General features: G+C 42.2%; 1 long non-coding RNA gene across 1 annotated transcript; it reads left to right on the forward strand.

The window, feature by feature from the left end:
* Positions 1-21,887, forward strand: LOC112995925 (uncharacterized). Its single transcript, XR_003262299.2, has 3 exons — positions 1-284; positions 12,863-12,963; positions 21,798-21,887. It is a non-coding gene; the product is annotated as an uncharacterized LOC112995925 (long non-coding RNA).
* The last annotated feature ends 1,162 nt before the right edge of the window (positions 21,888-23,049 follow it).

Below are 23,049 nucleotides of genomic sequence, written 5' to 3' on the forward strand. Positions count from 1 at the left end.
TTCTTTGCATTATGTCGTAAGCCTTGCTCAAAGCACATAAATAGTCAGATTGAGAGCTGTAGCACCACAGACACCCTTTGAATCAGAAATGTTTGGCTATTGCAAGGAAAGGAGGATGCTCCCAGAGATAAGGTCTGTTTTTCAGCGACAGCTTTGTTTTTCAGACAGGACTATCTGAATGCCAACCATCTGGAAGTCCCAGAGGCATGACCAGAGCCCAGGAGTAGTCATGCAGTTCTGTATGTCATGGACGCAGTGCCATTAATAGGATCTCCTTTTCACAGGTAAGTAATTTGGGTAATTTCATCCTTTGCAGAGAAAAATGTATTTCAACCAGACTAGAGGATCAAATCCATTATATTAGACAAAATAACCTAATATAAGATAGAATTATGGCTGCAGAAAATAATGGCATACTTTTTTAAAAAATGGTCTTATTGTGCTGTTAGGTCAGAAAGAATGTGACCTGGAAAATAATCACAGTTGAAATTCAGGCCTGAGGCACTTTCATTTTTCCACTTAGTTTTGGGTGTGAAATAGCATTGCCAGAGCTAGCAGGAGAGTTTGATTCTTCTCAATGCACCAAATCTGCTAACTGGAGAGAAAGTATTATTCAGACTCCCCTTCTGTTACATTCCTTTCCTCTTTGTGTTCTTTTAAATTATGGTCCTTTTCAAATACATGGTAACAGGCTAGGTGCATATTATTACTTAGCGCTTCAAGGAGCCAGGATCCTAAGGGATTGGTGCAATATGCAAGGTATTGCACTAAGCGGTATCAGAAGGTAGGAATGAGGCTCAAAACAAACAAAAAAGGGGTTGTCATGCTGCTGGTAATAAACCTGTGCAACCTATCACCAAAGGATCTTGTGAATGGAAAAACTACATGGCTCAGTGGTGTGACTGGGTGAGGTTTGTAAGGGAAACCCACTGAGGATTGATACGGAAACCATATCCAGTTCAGGAAAGCCCCAGCACTAGAACTAGTTGGAGGTCTGGAGAATACTGGGAGAAGAAAAATACCTCATACTCTTGTCCCTACTCCTTTCTGGGCATCTGCCTGCACTGGAAAGAGGGATATTAACTCTCTAAACCCCTGGTCTCACTGTTCTTACATTCTTATTCCTTTGAAGAAGTCACAAGTGGCCTTCTTGAAGAACAGAATATGCAGCTTTTTATTTCTGTCTTTTAAAATAGTAAATTATTTAAGCTTTCAATTCAGCCACTCTGTGAAAGCTGTGAGCTCTATTTCCAAAGCCCCTTGGGCTTTGGAAAGCTGCTGTACAGGAAAAATGTTGTCACCAAACTGCAATCAGATTACCAGTCAAAATAATCATAGACTCAGCAAATTCAGGACAGCCTATTGGAGGTGATAAGATGTGCAGTCTGCTCTGTTATAGCCTGAAGGGATTTTCACACTTCAGCACTATCTTTCCCAAGGTTGGTGCAGAGAATTATCTGCCCTCCTCCTTGGTCCCTTCCCACTTGGGTCAATTTAGAGCTCATTACTAACACAAGTAACCTATTTGCTATTCCTCTTTTATTTTGGAGTGTGCCTGTGTATGTCAATGAGGAGGGCTCCATGTCCTGAGGAGGCTTCTCCTTTCCTTCTCCTCTTCCCCACTCCCCACTCTCAGTTTGTGAGACAAATGGGATGAGCAGAGCCCTCCACCCCAGCTCTCATTTTCGGTGACCAACCTTCCTCCGTTTGTGTTTTATTTTTCTGGCAATCTGAAGATTGTTGAATCTGAATTGTGGAATAGCTGTGCTTTCTTAGCCATTTAGGTCAGTTCCTTTCTACCCTTCTGTCCTTTTCTTCTGCCTTTGCTTACCAGCATTTTTCCCTCTACAGGGCAGCTCCACAGGAGCTCTCAAACATGTGATGACAAAAGTACTGCCAACATCAGAGACTTATTATGTGACTGAATGTCATGATGACAGGTTCCAAACCAGGTCAGCTCCAAGATCTTGCCTCTTTTTAGCTTATCTTTTCTAAGAGCTCCAAAGACTGCTGACATGTAATCGTACCGTATGCAGAGAAAATATAATGGCTCAGAAATGCCTTCTGACATGCCAGCCCAGCAAGGGATAAATTCTATGCACAAGGTGATTGGTACCTGCCCATTAGGAATCACCCTTTTGAATAGTAGTTTTACAAGTTACCTGCACTCTTAAGCAGAGTGCTTTCTTTGGTGAAGTAGCAGTTACTCAGTACAAAAGATTCTGCTCTTTGGGTATATCCATGTGCAGGTTCAGATAGACCCTTTACAAAAGTGGGTTATTAGAAGAAAAGGAAAGGGAGGAGACAAAAATGGCTCCTTGAGAGTGTCAGGCTTCATTCAGAAACCAAAAGGTCTGCCTTGGCACCTGGGGAAACCTCTATGGGATGATGTAAATGTAACCAACATAACTTTGGTTAGAATTGCAGCAAGCCAGATGTACTGTCTGAAGCATGAATTACCGCATTTATTTGAGTGCATGCAAGTGCTGAAGCTAGTATGATATTTTCAAAGACTACATTGATTGCTTGAACAAATTAAAAATTTCAAGACACAAAATAGGAGCGGAAGGGCTCTCTTTGGTCATCAATGCCTGATAATTTCACTTGGCAATCCACTTTTAGTATTATGGGAAACCATAAACAACTATTCCCACTTTGCTTTTTCCAGGTCCTGCTTTTACAGACCATTTATTCTATACAGTCCCTCAATTAGTTTCTTCTCATGTAGGAACTATACCGTATCTCTGTATTTTCATCCTTGCTGGCATTTGCTATATCTTTCTAGCTCTAATATAGCGCCTCTGGGGATGATGTGACCAGAACTGAATACACTGCTTGCATACCAGTGACTTAAACAGGGTGGCACGATGATATTTTCTGATGATATTCCCTATTTCTTTCCTAACAATTCCTAACTTTCAGTTTAGCTTTTTGTTCACTGGCCTGTACTAAATTAAAATTTTTTAGAGAAATATCCACAGTGATTCCAAGATCTTTTTCTAGGTACTAATAGCTAATTTAGAGACCATTATTGTGAATGTGTAATTAGGGTTGCTTTTCCTTCATGTGTTACTTTGTATTTATCAGTATTGAATTCCATCAGCTATTGCATTATCTACTGACTCAGTCCCATGAAATCCTTTTGCAGCTCTGCTTGGTCTTAGGTTTGACTATTGTGAATAATTCAGTATCATCAGCAAACATTGTCTTTTAATTCTCCACCTTCTTTTCACGATGATTTATGAACATATATGGAGTTCTACAGCTAGACCCATTCCACTTCCTATTTGCAGCCTGTTATTATTCCCCCTAATTGCTTAGTTTCTTTAAGATTCTTTAATGAGAGACATTTTTCAAATGATTTAGTGATTAGATCATCCTTAATTGTATGTTTGGTGACATCTTCAAATAACTGTAACAGATTTTAGTCTAAAAGCCATGTTGATTCATCCCTGTATATAACATGTTTACGTACAAAAGTGCTAATTATAATTTTTAATATTGTTTCCATTAATCTGCCCAGTATATAAACCAAATTTCTCTCTCTGTACTTCTCAAATTTCCCTAAGGGTCTTATTAAATATCAATGTTACATTTCCCATTTTCCAGTCCCTGGGATCTGAGGTAATTTTAAGAAACCAAGTACAGATAACAGTTGACAGTTTGGTCATGTCAAACCATTCTAAGATTGGGTCAAGTAGAGATTATTCATGGTCAGGTAGCAGGACTGCACCTTATCTGAATGTCTTTTGCTGCATTGCATAGGAAATTTCAGAGGAGAAGCAATGCCATTACCACCTCATCCATCTTCAGATGAGCACACCTTTCAGTTATACCAGTTGCTTCAACTCAAGGACTTTGGGAATTTGTTAAACTACTTATGGTTGACAGAAGATAATAACAAAAACAAGCACCTGTTGGTAGCAGCCTTATTTGAGAATACAATGCACTTCCACGAGGAAGTTTTTACAGGTCTTCGTGTCAAAATGTGCTGTGGAAATTGGGTTAGATCCTTTATCAATACGTGTGTAACAAAAGTGGCATGGTTTGGTTAATGTGCTGCGTGAGAAGCATATACAACTCTTACACAACTAGCTACTTCTCAAATCAAAAATATCCAAGACAATCTTGGGCCATATATGGCCTTGCAAACAATATGACCATTTCTTCTGGTTCAGATGATTAGGCTGGCTAACGAGAGCTCACAAGCAAGGTTAGCCTACACTACTCACCTTGGGGCAGAAAATGGGGATACCAGTAGACGTAAAATTGGATGAGATTCCACACTCATCCTTTCACCAAGACTCATGCAGGTGAAATTAGGCTCCAAACTCAGAAAACACATTATTGTAGGAGGGAGAAGATGGGAGATCTTCCAAGAACTTACAATAGATTTGGACTAGACTCATTTCCCCTTGACTGTATTTATATTTAGGTGGTTTGAGTGGTAAAAAATGAGGGGGAGAGAGAGAGAGAGAATTTAACAGAAGGAACCCCCGCACATATTGAAGGTACATAGCTAGTATTATTCCATATAAGAAAGTTTATTCTTGGCTTTCAAAACAGAAAGCTGCTTTCAATTTTCTGTCATGCTCAAGCCATTTTGCACCATCTGGACTTCCGTTCCGCTTTTCAGGCAGGAAATCTTTTCATTTCTGTATAAGCTTCATGTCTTAGTTGCAATGATCTCTAAAACACAGTTACAATAATAATATTGCTGTTAGAATAAATACTGAGCTTCAAATACTAGACTGATTATGTCTTCAAAGCTTCCACTTTTTTAATGTACAAGTTGTTAGGTCCTTGCAAGGAGTGTTACAGAACATTCCCTTCTGTTAGCTGTACAAGCAGAATCAGTATTCACCCCATACCTTGATCCTGAACCTGTTAAATAAAGTGGCAATGCTGCCAGTTATTTTAGCAGTACAAAAAGCAAGCTTGAAAGACCAAAAGGCTCATCAGCTTTCTGAAGGACATGACAAGAGTAACAGATGCAAGAATCCAACTGAAGCTTTCATTTTAGAGTGCAAAACCCAGCACTGAGGCAGATCTTTGATATATGTCAGCATAGTTTTACTGAGTTGAATTTATTCTACATCGATACAAACCTACCTGGAAAATGTACTGTTAGGATTATGTTTCCACACCCACCAAGAAACTGATCTATCCCCACAAAAATTTTCTTGTATATTCAGACACAGTCCACAGTGTACATCTCCTCATTTGCAAGAGTAAATGTACTTGAACTTTGGCTCATAGGGTGTGTCGTCTTAATATTTAAAATGGAGAGAGGAAAAATCATAAAACAAATTTAACAGCTTCATGGCCACAAATATCACAACTGCTGGAAAATCTGCTTAGAATTAACAACAGGTGTTTAGCTAAGCAACTAAACAAGCACCTAAACCTTGTGGCTGGATTAGAACGAAGTTTTGCTTATAGTTAAGGGGGCTTTCATTTGGGTTGGAAATACTTGGGGAACGGTTTAACACAACTATATAGAACTTCCAGTCCTAGTAGCATCTGTGAAATAGAAGACAAAACACTAAAATAAAAATTTTCAAAAGTCTAAACAGTTCTATAATTTGTTTGATATCGTGTTTGTTTGACACTAGTTATTTTTTTGAAATGAAAATCTGAGATGGAAGCATTTGTTCTAGGAAAACCTGTTCACTCCTTTCCTTTCTTGGAATGATCTTTCTCCCTGCAGAAGAAATGATAAAAAAAAAAGCACAAAACAAAGAGCCTTCATAGGTTTTCTAGTTGGGAGACTCTGTTCAGTTAAAAAATTCCTAATCTCTTCAGTGTGATCCCATGTTTCTTCTCTGTAAGCTGCATGAGTCCTCTTCTGACCTTGTAAATCGAGTTTTAGATGTAGAAGACTACAGTCCTCATTTGTAATGCCAGAGGCAATTTAACTGTTCAATACTATCATTAGTCCCCTATTGATTGGTGCTTTTTCTTCCCTGCTGTGCAAAGAAAGGTACATTTCCTTTTACCATTTGCTATTTTGCAAAACCCTCTTACTGCTTCTTTGGCATTTTGATGATATTTGATGTTAATCTTGCCCAGTGGCAGTTAAAGCAAAACATTTTTAATTAAAGTGACTTTCTAAACACAGGGTGGAAAATGGGTATAGAATTTTACCTGGCACTGGAACATCTTTTACTTCAAGCGCCTAGTAAATCACTTATCCTGTCTGCCTTCATCTATTATCCTCCCAGCATCTATTAAACAGAGTAAACACCAGTCTGAGAGTGGGAGGCTTTCCTCATAGTAGCTGAAGGCATTCATTAATTAATGTTGTGGCATGCCCTCTAAAGATAATATCTATTGTATACTAGTAAATACAGCCTTCATAACACATTGCATTTGTCTTTAAACATGACATCATGGGCCTCTAGACTTTTAGAGAAAAGTGTGCGACCGTCATGCTCTGAGGCAGACCTTGTCGGAGCCAGGTGAGACACCTGCAGTAGAATAGAGCTGACCTGGTCTTACTCCAACCAGAGGGATGTTACACACGATCACTGCAATACGCTAATTTAAAATACAGTTGCACATTTTTATACAAGACCTGGGCTTTCATTCATACTGTAAAGTCAGAGCTCTCCCATCCAAGTACATTAATTTCTGCAGCAGGCGCCTCCTCTCTATTTTTAGAGCATTTGCTGACCCCTTGGGAAAAGCTGTTTCCAGCTCAATGAAGAAAATTCAGGTGTTTGGAGACTGCACACGCATGGCGTGCTGGGGTTGCACCAGGCTCCCTGGTTTCCCACAGGAACAGTGGGATATTCCTGCATGTTATTTTGGGCGTTTGCAGTTTTGCGATCTTTGGAGAATATGATTTTCTGTGTTCAGTTTTCAAATTAGAAAATTCATTCACTTCAGCAGTTTTTCTGGCTTTTTTTTTTTTTGTTTCGTTTTGGTTTGGTTGGGGTTTTGAGCTTTTAAAACAGCTTGGACAGTTAAAAGCCTGGGGGAACTTGTTTAGGTGCTCACCACTACAGAGGAAAAATTAAAAATCTCTTTCACATTTTTCAGAGTAAAACCCAACAAATTCATACTGTGTCATCTAAAAACATACTTTTAAAATCACTCACACTCAAATTTAAGAGCACTTAGGTGAGTTACTGGAGAAGTGTCCAGTTGTAAGATGGGAGCTGAATGTGGTCCCGAAACCCGTGTAAATACTGAGAGAGCAACTTGTCCCCTTAGACCAGATTATCCCCTGAAGACCAGGCATTTAATGGTGTTTTCACTGTCCATCCTCAAGGTCTCTCTGTTATTGGTGGTGAAAAGAGGCAGATGGCTCCGGAGACCTCGGGTGTTCGCAGGGCACTGCTCTCTCCGTTGAGAGGAGTTAAGAGCCTATGGCCACGGCACTTCTCACTGAAGAAACTCTTCGCAAAATTACATGGGCTGAATGTAGTGTTGAAAGAAACAGAGCAGTGGGAATAGTGAGTGTGAATAAATAGAGATTTATTTTTCCAAACTGCCTTAAAAGAGCTAAAGACACATACATGCATATACATCATTTGGTGTCTACCCCCTCCAAGTACTGCAAATGGTACCTATGGGACATTGCCTGCACATTTCCTGCAGTGGCTTCCTAAAAAGACAGGTTCTGCTGCTGCCCGATACAGCAAATCCCCATTGTAAGCCGGACACACGTTTAAAGGATTGCCATGACAGGGCCAGTTTTTACCCATAGTTGCTAAAGCCTGATACTACAGACGCTTCACAGGACAGTAAGCAGCTGTAGGATGTCACTGTATGGCAACTGCCAGCAAATAAAAGGGCTGTAGTGGCTTGACAGCATCACGGTCTTCAGGCTATTTTGCAGATTTATTTATTTATTTATTAGTTTTTAATAATAGGGAATAGTTGGCCTTGCTAGTAAGGAAAAACTAGGCTGAACTGCCACTGTCTGTGTTTTCGTATTTCCTTCTGGCCTGCATAATACTGGCCTGAAACTTACTGGAAGTGGCAACACACCTGTTCATCACTGTTGAGTCCTTCTGCTGGAATGAGTCAGCTTCAGCCAGATGTTATTTAGGAAAAAAATTGAATAAGCACCGACATTGATTTTTGGTATGAAATAACCATATCCCAAAATTTATTTATTTTTATTAAAGAAGTGATTTTATATATATATATATATATATACACACACACAAATATATAAAGATGTATTCAACTTATCCATTTCGCCTTTCCTGACTGGCTAATGGCAACTTTAAATTGTGTTTTCACACCAATCCAGCAGAGAAGTCCCTTTCAAAGTGTCAGGTTCCAGTGCAGCAATCCTGTGTTTCAAGCAGATCTATTGCTTGAATATGCAATATTGAATATGCAATATTCAAGCAATACGGAAACTCCGTTGACCTGGGGTTTTTTGAGTTCTGGCCCTTGTCGGCTTCTTAGACCTTAGCGTTGATCCACATGAGGTTTGTTTCCTCTGGCTTTTCTCTGTCTCCTCCCTGTTTTGGTTCAGTGTAAGGCAGGCAGGCAGACACACAGTGCTTTCCTTTGCCAACCCACAAACACGTGCTGGGGCATGAAGCTCCCACTCCGCAAACGCTTTTAATGTGCCGGCTTACAAAAGAAACAACATTTCCCAGTACCAGTATTGACACAGCTACTGCCTGCTGCCTGTCTTCCTGCAAAACACATCTGCAACCAGGATCCATCTCATGTTACAATAACTTTGGTGCAAGGCGGGTGGCAGACAGCTGGAAATAGTCCTGCTGCATCTCATTTTTGTAACAGTTATTCCTGCCAATAAGGAGGATTGAGCACTTAGGAAAAGGAGAAAATATGAGAGTAAACAAAAGAAGATGTTAGGGTGGGGAAAGATAGCAGCGTGCAGGCTCCAGACCCCAGCTATAACCCAAGTCATTCCTACCAAAGGTTTTTGCACACCAGGAGCAGCTTTGCTTCTGTGGTGTCCTCACGAATGCTTTACATGTGCCAGAAGTGAGGGTCTGAGAAGCAAGAAGGTGACAAAGCGAGGATGGTGGGCTGGCCCTTTGGCGGGCAAGACTGCGGGGTCAGCAGGGGAACCTACCCAAAGGCAGACAGTGGGGTCAGTAGAGCTCTTTAGCTCCATCCCGTGGGAACAAAGTGACACCAGTAATCCCCAGAAACCAAGCACTTAATGGCCTCTGGGGCTCTTGTGTCTCTGTGTTGCAGCTTGCGTAAATGAGGAAGTTTTAATGGTTTTTCAGAGCAAAAATGTTCTTAATCCCCGGAGCCTTATGAGCTCTCAGGTTTTTTACAGTGCAAACCATTTCACCGGCCTGTCCAGAGCAGGGTTGTGTGTACTGCTTCACAGGGCTGCTCTGGGCTCCTCCAGCTTCTTTCATCCACAGAGCTCCCTGCACTTCACGAAACAAAGGCTCAAAATCACCTGCAGATGAAGGCTAACCAAGAGGCAGCTTGCTCGGGACTTGCCAGACACCTGACGCTGAGCGCAGCAATTGTTTCATGTCGCACAGTTGGTTTAGGAAGCAACCAACGTGCCTGTCGGTGACTAACTAAGCAGAAGAAATTACCAGCTCTAACTTGGCACTGGATGAACACCGCAGCTCTTACATGAGGTGTTATTAGATCCTAAATGGCTGCAGATGGTGATGGTTATGCTCCCCCCCTCCCCCCCCCGAGGTTAACCATTTCTGTTCAGTCCACATGACAGCCTGCTGGAAGTGGGAAGACAAAAGCAGCTAAGCCAAACAAGAAAAACAAATAATCAACTTCTTGAGAGCAAGCACTGAAAGGCAGCTTGAAAACTGTCTGTTTTCAAACAGGCAGAAGCAACAGTGAAAACACAATGCTGCAGTCGCTGTGCACAAGCACTGGCTTTTTGGGAGCACTGAACTGCAAGGGACCAGCTTGCAAACAGGTAATGGGTGTCTAGAGGGGAAAATCCAAGAGCATTTACTGAAGCCATTTCCAGCACTGTGTAGCAAACTTAAACCTGTAGTAAAATCTCAAAACAGCAATTATGTTGTGCTGGAGAGGGGAGCAGAGGATCACAGGTGTTAGCCATGTCCTAGGTTCACTGCTTCAGGAAATAAAACTCCTGGATGATCACAGAAGATGGATCATGCACCATGCTACAGAGAAAGGTGAAAACCAAACCCAGGACAGTAAATGCAATGATCCCTGTCACACTGGCACATGGGGAAAACTCCCCAAATAGAACCCGTGTAATTCTGAGCATTCAGACTGGATGTGCAGATCTGGCACATGAGAAATGCTTCTCCCAGGAGCACCACAATGGATGGCTGTACCCTGCCTCTGGCTGTGTAGCCTCTGAGGAAGGGAAAATCCCCCCTACTCTCACAAGCCAACTTGTGCACATTATCTGCAGTAAAATCCAGGTCACCAAAATAACCACCTGCAGCTCTCTCAGACATATATGCATTTCAACCAACGCCTGGACCACAGCATCTGAGCCAAAAGGCATTAGATCAGATCTTAGGAAGCAATGATTTTTCCCTCTCGTAAGAAAAGGGAGGAAGGCTCTTACAGAGAAGCTCCAGCAAACGTTTCGCCAGGGTGGCTTGTCAGGTAATGTGGTGAAAAAGGACCCTGGACATCAGGGCTGCCTGCTCGCCCCTCATAGTCTCGGTCGTTTCACACAGTTAATACTTACTGTAGGTCTAAACCCTATCCTGAAGAAATGCATCCAGCTGTCACTGAAAGACATCAAAAGATGACAAATGCCCCACTTCTCTAAGTAACTCATCCCCCTGAGTGCTCTTACTGGTAAGAATGTGATCCTAATTGCTAATTGAATTCATCTGGATTTACCTTCCAGGCAGTTTTTTGTTCTTTCGTTCTTTTGTTCTTTTTCTGATAGACTTAAAAAGCTTTTGGTATCTTTTATTTTCTCCCTAGAAAGATACATATATGCCATAATCAGGGCACTGTTTGTCTTCTGATAACTGAAATGGACTGAACAAATTATATCAGCAATGATTCTCCCATCACTGACAAAAATACAGAAGAACAGTAGGCCAGGAAATTACCTCTGCAAGAACCTATTAGAAACATCTCCAGCTATTTCTTCTGTCCCTAAAAATGTACCTTAAGAATGTGTGCAAGGTAACTTTTTTTTGTGAGAATTTCAGAGAGTACTAAGTGAAATATCTTACAAAAGTCCAAATATATAATAGCTCTGCAGGGAATGCTGTCAACTTCACGTGTCACATAAAAATGGTAAAAACAGTTTAATCTGATAAAAAATAAACAATTGTTATTGCAGATTGACTAGCATTATTTATACTTTCATCCTTTATTCATCTGTTGCATCCAAATCTGTTTTTCCATTATTATTTTTCCTAGAATTCATGTCAGGCAGTTGTATAACTACATTGTCCACACTGCTAGTCTTTTAAAAAATACTAGCACTAAATTATCACTCTTCCAAGTCTTCTGGAACTCCTAGGCTGTTCATGGACAAAGTCTCTTAGCAGAATCTTTTAGGAATTGGGAGTAGATTAGTTGGATAGTAGATTAGTTATTTCCTGAATTTCCTTGGCCTCCCCTTCAGTTACTAGTGGCATCGTGACAGGCTGCAAGTAGCTTCCCCTATTTCCAAATACAGAACAAAAGCTGTATTGAGCATGCAGGATTCTTATATTATTCTTAGAAATGAAATGGTTAATTAATTGTTCTTGGGCTTCACAGGCACATTGCAATCACTTTTGTTACTTAGTCCCTCTAGTTTTTAGTATTAACTTAGGGTAGAAATTTCAAACACAGCCAGAGAGCTTAAAATCACTAATGTTATCAAACACCATCAATGGGTTTTGTGTTACTTCATGAAACAAAGCCAGCACAACTCTCTTTCCTGGGAAAGTAAGCAGAAGTGATGTTATTGTAGCTGAGAGAGCCTAAGGGATGCAAGCACAATGCGGTCAGAAGGGAGAAAAAGCTCATTTAGAGCAACATGCCTCTTGGAAATGAGACATGCTGCTGGCCTGCAGACAGCATCCCTTGCCAGCAAAATAGTCCTACTGTAGCAGCTGAGCCAAATACTGGCCATTTCTAAGACACTGGATTTCAGTTGTGCAGTGCACAATTGCAATGATCAGGTATTATACAGCGGTGGGGTAAGTGCATCAAATGTTGGAGGGATGATCCGTGGGGCAAGGATAGCTATGAGAGGCATGAGAAATGTTTATTATAGTGAGAACTGTCTGCTGGTTCTCAGCTACAGAAAAAACAGATTTGTAGGTCTCGTAGCCAGCAGCTCTGCGTGAGATGGTATCTGTGGCTATTGATGTGGTGGTTGCTCTGCGAAGTATGTTCTGAGAACAGTATAAAAGGGGAAAAAAAATCTCATTTGAAGAAAGGCTGAGCTGGTTGCACACACAGAAAGACGGGATCACCAAACCAGAGTGCGCACAGCAGCCTGACTGCGGTAGGTGGCATTCGGGTGGCTCAAGAGCCACCTCCCTGGCTGGGCCATGAAGCCTCTCAGCTTCCCCAGGACGCAGCCTTGCCAAACTGTTTTAGCCAGCCGCTTGCATAGCAGGGCAGGCAGCTGTCAACCAAAGGGCTTGTTTTCAGGACAAAATCCGTGTCAAAAAAAAAAAAAAAAAAAGAAAAAAAGAAAGGAAAGGAAAAAGGGGAGAGAGAGAAAATAAAAGAAAGAAAATAGGCAGGAAGGAGGGAGGGGGAGGAGGAAGGAGGAAAGGAAGAGAAAGGAAAAGAAAGAAAAATAAATTAAAAATAACCATCAAGCAGAGCTAGTTTCCAAAACTATGACTTTAATGAATAATTGTATACTACTGGTAATAAATTTTGAATGCAGTGAGACAATTTGTTTCTAATAAATTTTCTTTGACAGACAGATCTTTGAATATGCAGAATTCCGTTAGATCAAACCATTGCTTCAGGCGTCAGAAGGAAAATACTGCACGCACAAGAAGTTTCAGGAACACTGTACAGGTAGCTTCCTTTGGATTTTTTTTTCATGGTCTGTTTTACACATTTGGGAACCCAAACTGGGCTTCCCCAAATATGCCCAACTGCATTAGTTGAGTAGTATATGCAGTAATCATCTATATACACAGGAAGGGAAGGCTTCTTCGCTTGTTATGGGTACCATATAATCTAAACGCACAGCAGTCAGATTTTGGTAATCTTTTTTCTATCTTGAACATTAAAAAGAAAACACATTTTGTTGGGAATGCTCCCAGCTTGTTCTGAGAGCAAATGATGCCAAAGACAGAGAAAACACTCAGAATTTCCTAGGAGAAGTCCTAATATTAGAGTCATCTTCCTGTGCTTGTCTGTTGTCCCTGTATGCTTTATGCCTCACAAAGATGTGTAAAGTTCAAATGCAGGAAGACAGACACACCAGGGGTGGTTCAATATACCCAGCAGGAAGAGGCAACAGATGCCTGTTTTCTTGGCAAGCAGAGAGGGAATGCCAGGAAGGACCCAGTAACAGGAGCAAATTGTGGCACCCAGCATCTCTGTTAGACATTGGGAGTGTAGGCATAAGAGACACAGTTGTGTTTTTTTCCAGTTGACTTCTGACGTTTCAGTAGTCTAGTCTCACAGCATGATTAGCTCTGTTGGGCCAGATTTGTAAAGTGCTCTGGATGATCTAATTAGCATTCAGATTATTTCTGCCTCGTACCGTCATTGCAATGCCATAAACATGTCAATTTAAAGAGTTTGCTCTGACAGGATTCCTGCTGTTAACAATTCAATTGCTCCTATTGCAAAGAAAACTATCTCCATGGTAGCCCAGAGGAGACTGTGGAAGAAAAGTTTGGTAAGGCTCCCCTGGTCTGGAAGCCGAGGAATTTCTCTTCTTGTCCCATATTTGGGTGTCACAGAGAGGGAGGGGTGTTACACGGCCAAGGCCCCTCTTTTGAGTGGCGAACCATTCACCTGAGTGAAAGAGTCCAGCTGAGGTTGTTCTTGGGAGCCTGCAGACTCCTGAGGATTTTGGGGAAGTGCCCAGCACCCTGGTCTTGTCTTCCACTGCTCTAGCTAGATCGGCTTGGTGCCTCGGGCCATACCCAAGCCTGCTATCCCAGCAGAGATTTATTTAGGAGAGCTGTGTTGTCACCGGCTGGAAAGGGCACTTCCCAGCTCCAGAATAACTGGTCTATTGCTTACTTAGCTGGGACTTTCTTCCAGCTCTCCAGACGCAGCTTCTACCCTGGGACTTCAAACTGGGCCCTTTTCCTATCAAGCCCTATCTCCAACTGAGATTTGCTGACCAGTTCATTTTCCCATACACTCCAGTTGCATGTTGCAAAGTTGCAGGCGTACTATAACCCTGGAGTTCAGTGTGCTCGCAGGACTTAACCAAGAACAGCATTTGGTCTTCAAACTTTATATTTTGGGGGGGAAACTGAGGCCTCTAGACTGAAAAGTCACAACCGTATTTCCTGAGAGCAGTAAAAAGGTCAACCTTTGTAATCTACTGTGGCACAGTAATACATTAAAATGCAGTAACGCAATTAAAACATTATGGACTCTGAAATATTTATGTAAATAAATGTGGATATGTGAATAGCTTGCTGACCACCTACTAGGCTTTTCAAGAACTGAAGAACATTTTCAAATACAGTTTTTGCTAGGTTTGCAGGTAAGCTTCAGATCTGAGCTCTGACCTTGAGATTATGAAATATTAAAGCTTTTCCATCAGTCATAACACCTCAGGAATATTTTGTGTGGCTTAACTATGATTTTGATAATTTGCAAAACCAAATGCAGGGTGGAACTCTTACGTTCTGAATATGCCATTTATTTGCATCAAATATATATTTCTCCTAAAGCTTGCTAGGAGTTTTCATATGGAGCCTGCAGATTGGGTGGATCTTTTTCCTAATGCCTGAAAACTGTGAAATTTGTAAAGAAATTTTCAGATATTAGCATTACATGGCTGACCCCTAAACACAAATTTCAAAAAGTGATGTCCTATAAAAGAGGTGGCTGCTCTAGCCAAGGGAGGTCTGTGCTGCAGGCCACCTGCTTGGCGTGGCAGGACTTGCTACACCTGGTTAAGCTGATGCCTTGCTTGTTCATTGACCCAGCACAGGAGTTCACCCTTGCACAATTTTGTCCATCCTGCTTGAAATCCTCAGGAACCCAGTGCTTCTACATCTGGGATACATGGGTCATGTTTGCAACTTAAAGAGGGCTCCCTTCTATCATCTTGCCTCTCCCTGCAAACCTTCTTCTCTGCCTTTGGTCATTTTCCTTGTGCTCAGAATCAGTCCACTTTCATATTTGGTGCCTCTGCTCTTTTTCATGCACTATGTTATGCCAAAGTGATAGTGGAACATGAACCCAAGGTTAGAACAAACCTGTCTGGTTGTGTTGCTCCCTGTTCCTCTGCATGCTGCAGGCCTGGGCCTTTCAGCCCAGCTGCACCTTGCACCACTGCATCATGTTATCCTGTAGGATGGCATGGGGGAAGCCTTTGTTTCAGTAGTTGCTTTTGCTGCTAGCATTAGATGCAACAGGAGCCATCAGTGGCTGCCTCATACTTGCTGTATTATTAATGCTGGAGGGTATAATCTCTACTGCTCGCTGATACCAGAAGCATCTGAGGGAGAAGGGTAGGTGCAGATGAGTTGAGAACATCAAGCAGTGGTGGAGGAGGACACTGACAACAGGTGTAGCAGGGACATCACAACTGCAGCTGAGATAAAGAAAAATATTTCCTTATCTTTGCCATGAAAGTCATAATCACAGGAAAAAATCCAGGTATGAAAATAGCAAAATAGTAAATTCCAAGTTGGAAAATATAAAGTACAAAAGGATACTGTGTAGCACCCCTAGTATGTGCTCATTTGACTTTCACACTCTTCTTCCTGAAACCTAAGAGGGAGGAACTGTTTTACTGAGATGGAGTCCGCAGAGTCTTTCTGTCACAAGCTGCAGGTTCCCAGGGCACTTTTTGTCCCAGGAAAGGCATCATTAAAAGAAAAAAAAACCCCTTATTCATATACATGAAGATCTTCTACTAGTCTTCAGAAGAAGAGCAGGAACATCTATACACAGACACCTTGAACATCTCCAGTTTTGTTAATAGGTTCATTTCCACTGTGAACATGACCTGCAGTGCGAGTCAGGACTGAAGTCAGTGTCTGTAAAATTACTTTTGCATTCATCATGGCCCAAAGGGAAAAAAATGTAGCTCAGGCCACTTTGAAAGTCAGGTTTAAAAGTTATTTTAAAAACTGCCACTTTAATTTAAGTAATCAGCAGAGAATTAACATTTTTTGAGACACATCTACAGCTTTCACAGGCCTTTTTGCTTAAGGGTGTCTATTACAGTGTTATATATCCTCATGGTTTGAGCATTTCCCTTCACATCAAAGGTGGCTGCAGACAACTGTTAATAAAAGGAAGAAGGGAGGGAGAGAGCAGAAGCTGAGGAAGCCACAATAGCTGGAAATGTCTGTCACCTCGCCTGGCAATTTTACTTGCCAGCCATAAAGTTTAGTTACAAACACGTTGCTGCGAAGACTGCTGGAGGTGAATGTGTTTGAAAGAGATAAGAGATGTAACCATAAATTCTGAAGAAAAGAAAAGAAAAAAAAAAAAAAAAAAAAAGCACTTTCAGGGTAGCTGCTAGAAACACAGCCACAGCTGTGCATGTTCTTCCTAAAGGGAAAGGCAGGTCTATCACAGCCGGCTTGCAGGAGCATCTCATGTGTGATGTACATACAGTAGGATGCAATGTATCCCAGCAGAGCAGCCTCACACAGTGCTCAGGGCCAGGCTGATGATGCAGTGGGACTGTGCTACATCTCTAATGATAGGCTGTTGAGGAGTATGAACCTATGGAGTCTAATTACTGCTAATTTATTGTACTGATCATATTAAATCAAATGGTGAAAGTGGGAAAAATACAACTTTTTCTGCAAGTAGGGAAGTATTGAATTAAACAGGTCCAGGCTCTAATCATTACTCTCTAATTGCATTATTTCTTCAGTGGCTGCTATGTAGGTTTAGCTAGAAGCATTTTCTAGAGGCAGGGAGATGATGAGATGAGCATCTATGAAAAAATCTTTTTTTTTTGGTCCCGTCCTAGAGTGCCACATGTTATGGTTTTTATTTGTGCTGCATTGGAAGAAGAGCACAAACAACATGTTCTGAAAACAAAAATATGCACTGCAAGGCGAGCAATTAGCTCAGAATTAAATATTCAAGACTCAGAATCAAAAAGCTGACTCCTTCACTCAGATACTATCCAGATGTCAGACAACACTGAGTACTTTCTCAAAGAAGTGAATGCAATTTGTAGTAGGCAAGTACTCTTCAGGGGTGAATGGCTTTCCAAATACAACCCATCCGCTTCAGAAGGCAGAGCCTCAACATTTCATGAGGTCCTAATTGAGATCTTAACACAGAGCAAAGTGTCATTGCCCCTTCTCTTTTCTCACTTACTGCATTGTAAATATTAAAGAGCATCTGCTTACTGCTTATCTGACAATCCTCAGCACTGGAGCGGGGCAGGTGGCCAGAGCCAATGCCTCTTTTCTCTCTTGCCTGCTCTCCTTTGGAACTGTAAAATTTCCTTTAAAAGTGAGATCTCAGTACTTTCATTGGTGACACCAGCTCTATCCCTCCCACACCAGCTGCATTCAGTGTGACCACAATTTCACAGCAAGCAACCAAGAAAAAAAATGTATTAGTGGCTCTCCACTCAGAAGGCAGTGGTGAGGTATTGGAAGGGCAATGCTGTAAAATGGCAAATTGCAGAAAGCAGGCCTGTTGAGTTACAAATGGTGAACATGAGACTCATTTCTTGTACCTTTCCCTCACACTTCTTTGTTGCGGTGCTTGTGTATTTGATCCCAGCTGTGCTAATGCAGAGATTTTAGTGGAAGGACAGATGGGGTGGGGGCAAGGAGCTCATGCTGGACAAACCCTGTAGGAAGATTTACCTTTCAGCAAGGTACTTCTGCATTCATTTGTTCAGGTCAGGCCGCTTGGCATGATACCCTGACCCTGAATACAGGATTCCAAAACCTGCAGATTAAGGTATTCTTTGTCCTGACTAGACCTTTCCACAGAGAAAGCAATTTGTATTTCAATCAGAGTAGAAAATATAGTGTATATGCAACAAAGCTACTGGAGATAGGCTGAGAAAACATAAATGAGCTTCATTTTTGTTGCTTTCAAGTTGCTTCTATACAGCCTCTTCAGTTCTTATTTCCTGTAATCAACATCCATCTGATGGCAATCTGTAGGTAATTGTGCAGTACATTTTGTTTAATATTCACATAAAAACTGCATGTTTCTGAGGCATGAAGTAAAACCCTGCAAAAGCTAGAATTCCAGGTGGAAGATGAAAAGGTCTTAGACCAGGATGCTCATTGTTCTGCTCTGGAAAAAAATACAGTGGAAGAACAAATGGGCACAATGAGTTCAAAGCAACTTTTCACATCGTTATTCCAAAGACAAAAAAGTTCGAAACAGATTCAGTGCTACTGCTCTTTTGGCCCTGATGGCTATCCCAGGCTAAATTGCATGGTTTCAGCATTGCCACACACGGGGGTGACAGTCACCCCTTTGAGAGACATTTGAGAGGTTTTACATTGAACCCCTTCCTCTTGCCCAGCCACCCCTCCTGGAGGGTGCAGTGTAAATCAGGATCACATCCATCCCTTGGGACCTGTCAGTTTTGTGACTGCTGTGTGCATCTGGCCTCCACAGGGGATAGTGGTATGTTAGCCCCACAGGTAGCCCCAAGGCAAGCCTGTCAGAATCGTGTTCATGATGAAATGGTGAATATTCTCCCACTTCGATTAAAAGAGTAGCTCTACCAGACTGTGGCGTCAAAGAATCATCTGCTAATGACATTTTGTACAATTCTCCCCAGAAGTCCCCCGGGAAGAGTCGTGTTTGTGCCTGGCTGCCCAGATCATGGGGTGCCTGAGAAACCTGTTCTCCTGCGGGCACGTGTGACATGAGGAGGGCAGGTAGCACCAATGGATGTGCAGGAGCCTCAGTGAGCAGGGAGAAATGAAATAACACAAGACTCTAAACCAGGATGCTCTGCTACAGATGCAGTGGAAAGTCCCTCGCTTTACCTCAGTATTTCTGTCTACCCTGATATTGTGCAGCCTCCTGCCTGCAAAGCCAGCTTTCACTGCAGGAAGGGCGAGAGCAGAGCTGGAAAATGTTTGTCGTTTAATGCTCTGTTGTTTCAAAGTTACTGCCATTTCAGGTGCTGAACTGGCTTTTATTCCTGCTGATAGTAGGTGAGAGTGGCATTAATTTGAGCTCTGCCAGGCTGAGATCAACAAAATCACCTATGTGGTTTCTCTCAGATCATACCTAAATAGCTCATTAACCTTGATTCAACTTTCCCCCTGATACAGCACTTTTTAAACTGATACAGGACTTCTTTGGAACAGGAATGATGTATTTCTATTTGTAAAGCATTGTGTAAATTTATAGTGCTATCTAAGTGGCGAACAATAATGAATGTATCAAAGGTCAGCTCAGCTGCCAGACTCAGGGTGGCTGTGAGTGATAAGCACAATATGAAACATCTATTGGTGTTATACAGTGATAACATGAACCACTCAGGCAAATCCAGTGAGATGCTATCTCAGGAAAGAAATGGAGCAGCCAGTGTGAAAAATAGCAATTTATAGGGACCATATTGCATATGCACATCTTAGGCAGTGGCTGCAATTCAAAAAGGGCATTCTCCCTGCAGCTGCTGTCATTGCTGAAAATTTTAATGGATTCAGCTGGTTTAAGATCTTGGGACGAGCTGTGATCTAACTGTTTCCTGCCTCCCTGTAAAACGTACTTAGCTTTTGTGCACAATCTTTATCCTTGAATGCAGGCTGTCCTTCAGATTTAGGAGATGGTCAAGGAGAGCACTCTTTGTGATAAGCCTTGAGCGTGACTGATTTAACTTTGAATAAATCATGCCTATCAGGGAGATCAGCGATTGCCTCTGCCCTGGTCTGATGATCAGGGTGTATTAGTTTGCAGCCAATAATCTTTAAAGCTCTTTTAACACCTAAAACTCATAGATCCTTGCATAAATAAACCAACGAAGTTAGCAACTGAGAAGCCAAATTCTCCATAGAGGTCTAAATATTGTGCAGCTGAGAGAGACTTGTGTGAAAACTGCTTTAGAATAGCTAAAGCCATTTAAATCCATTAAAAAGCTTCATAACTACATTTGCATGAAGACAGAGACTGCTCAGTCTTCCCTGAGTGACAGTGGAGTTAGCAATCTGGAGAAAATCATGGTCCATTTTCACTAGCTTAATCTCATTCACATTGGCCTCCACCAGTTGGCTTGGGAGAGCAAGCATTATTGCTCCCAAGTGCTGTTTTCCCACAAAACCAGCCTCTCCATCAGAAGAGGGCTCCAGCCACAAGGCTGCTCCAGCTATTTCAGAGGATGCTCACTGGCTGCCCAGCAAGGGGAATCCCTGGGGGTTTGGCTCTGCCAAATGAATCCCCAAGCCTGGAGTTTTGTGTTTGGTCATTTTCTTCCTCAAAAGGTGACAGGATCTGAATTCCTTTTGTGAGAGACTCTCTTCCAGATAGACTGTGGGAAGAAGGCAGTGTTGCTGGAGCAGGCTGGTGGGAAGTTGTCAGGGAAAATTCAAAGCAAGCAAGGAACAGACAAAAAAAGGGAGGAGGGGTTTAAAAAGCAGTGTGAGCTAAATAACCTCTCCCTTCAAGTGGTGAACTGCGGGGTGAATGATGCTAGAGGTCAGACATGGCCTTGCCGGTGCAGGGAGCACATGGTCTCTATCCCAGCCCAAATTAGTGGTTGGCGTGCCCGCAGTGCTGGTGGGCACCAGGCACGTCTGGGTGCTGCCACTCAGCAGGCAACATGGTGCTGACAGAAGGAAGAGGGTTTGTTGAGGCAGGATCAGCATGTATGATTGGAGAAGGCAGCAGGTGAAGTACTGAAGAGCAGAGCTTTGCCCGTGAGCAGCTGCACTAGTTCAGGGAGAGTAAAGGCCAGATGTTCACTGAGCTCTCACAGAACCATAGCAGTCACTGTGCCTCATTAAAGTGCTAATGACTGGTCAGCAGTGCCAGGGGTGTCACTTGGCAGCTGTCTGTCTTAAGAGACAGAGGGGAAACATTAGCTTTGCCACGTGAACTTATGGTCCCACCTGTCTCTGGGTCGAGATGCTCCTTGTTGAAAAGGACAGCTGCTGCGGGTGAGTAAATGGCCAAGGGCTTGCCTGACAGGGTTAGAAAAAGCACCACTTCCCACAGCCACACAGAAATCCTGGGGCTGGTTAAACAGGCATTTGTGTCTGCTTCCAAATATGGGCCAGTACCATGTGCAATGGCAGCTGTGTGTTCCCAAAACATTTCCTTGCAATTAGGTTGCAGGGATACAAAAACAGGCAGCCCGACTCCGATCTCACTCATTCTGCTCTAGCCTCAGGGAGTCCCTCCGTAATGACACCAGCCTCAGCAAACAGAGATGCTGCCTCTGAGGCTTTAATCATTTTCTGATTGAACCTTGTGTCCTAACTCCTGGAGCAGGGAAAGGATACCCCCTCCTTTCGCCACGAGTGAGTCATAATCAGGGGGACATAGAGACAGGGGTTTTTTCCAGCATATTCCAGAAGCATATTCATAGTAGGTGATTCTGGGTCTTATTCAGAGAGAAAAAATAAAGCACTGTTTCTATATGAAAAATAATCATGAGTAAGGAAAGCTCAGTACACAGTCTGTATCCCCAAAAACCTGTGAATTTTAAAAGTTGTTTTTGCAAGATCAAAATGTAACAAGTCTTTTTTTTTCAGAAATGGGACTGATCCCACCTTGACCCATCTGGTATGTGTCAGAAACCTTTTTTTGCTTTTATCCGAGGACAGCAAAGTGTTGCTGCGCTCTGAAAGGTACACAGTATTCCCTTCAATCTTTTAAATGCCCTTTGTCCCCCCCTTACTGCATGTCCTGCTGCTCCAAATAGATGTGAGCTGATCTGTAGAGCCTGCCATTAAATGGGACTGATATGTGCCTTACTGACAATTTGTACAGCAAAAATACTGTTTTCTTTACAGAGTTTTTGCTTTTACTGGCTTTACACAGTTCTCTCCCTGCTCTCTTTTGTCCCATGGCCATTCCAATCTTCCAGGAGAAGGACTGCTTGAGAGAGGATCATGGAGGAGGAAATGAGGACTAGGAGATCTTGGTGACACTCACTGTCAACAGTTGATGGCCCTTGGTGAGCTGAGAGCAGCTAAAGGGAAAGAGGAGCAAAACCACTGAATATAAATGGCCTCAAAAGCTTAGTTCATTGCAGGTGCTGAAGGCTGGTACCACTGGAAAAAGTGTAGGACTTTAGCTGGCTTTGAATATGATCAGCCTGGTATATCTTTTCCCACTGTAGGAGGGAATTATGTCTATCTTGGCCTTTTTAGGCAGTTCAGTATTTTCAAATAGTCATAAGTGATCCTTTAAGAGTTTTTTCTTTCAAGAGGGTTAGAAATATTCACATCTACCTGGATCTTTTGGTCTCTGTTTCCTGCCCACTTCTTCTTTCAGAAGAGCATAGAGGGCTTCTTTTGGTGGTTGCAGTGAAGTATAATACTGAAGCATGTTCATTCACAGAGTTTATAATGCACATTGCTGCAGAGAAAGATTCAGTGGTGAAGGTGTTAAATTTCCTTCAATAAACTAGAGAAATGATTATTAATCCTCCAGCTGTTTGGAGAGTTTCTCAACATAAAGCCTTAGGAGAAGAGAGCAGAGAAAGAGAGTGCCTGCAAGCATGTTTGCAAGGCTTTTTCCTTCCACTTCTCCAGGCATGAAAATCTTACATGCATAATGATGTGGGAATTACAAAAGCAACAGTCCATATTAGTTCCCTTGGCACTAATGTTATTTCTAGGTCACTTTCATCCTACTGGTTGCATACTCCATTGAAATTCAAGGTGAAATTCTGAAGTTTTCCCACTGACTTCAAAGAAATCAGGATTGCAACGAAGCCACATCAAGGATGAATGCTGTGCACCAATCTCCGAAAGGCTGCATGTTTAACTGCCTCTTCAG

The sequence above is a fragment of the Dromaius novaehollandiae genome, chromosome 3, assembly GCF_036370855.1.
Source record: "Dromaius novaehollandiae isolate bDroNov1 chromosome 3, bDroNov1.hap1, whole genome shotgun sequence".
Taxonomy (NCBI): Eukaryota; Metazoa; Chordata; class Aves; order Casuariiformes; family Dromaiidae; genus Dromaius; species Dromaius novaehollandiae.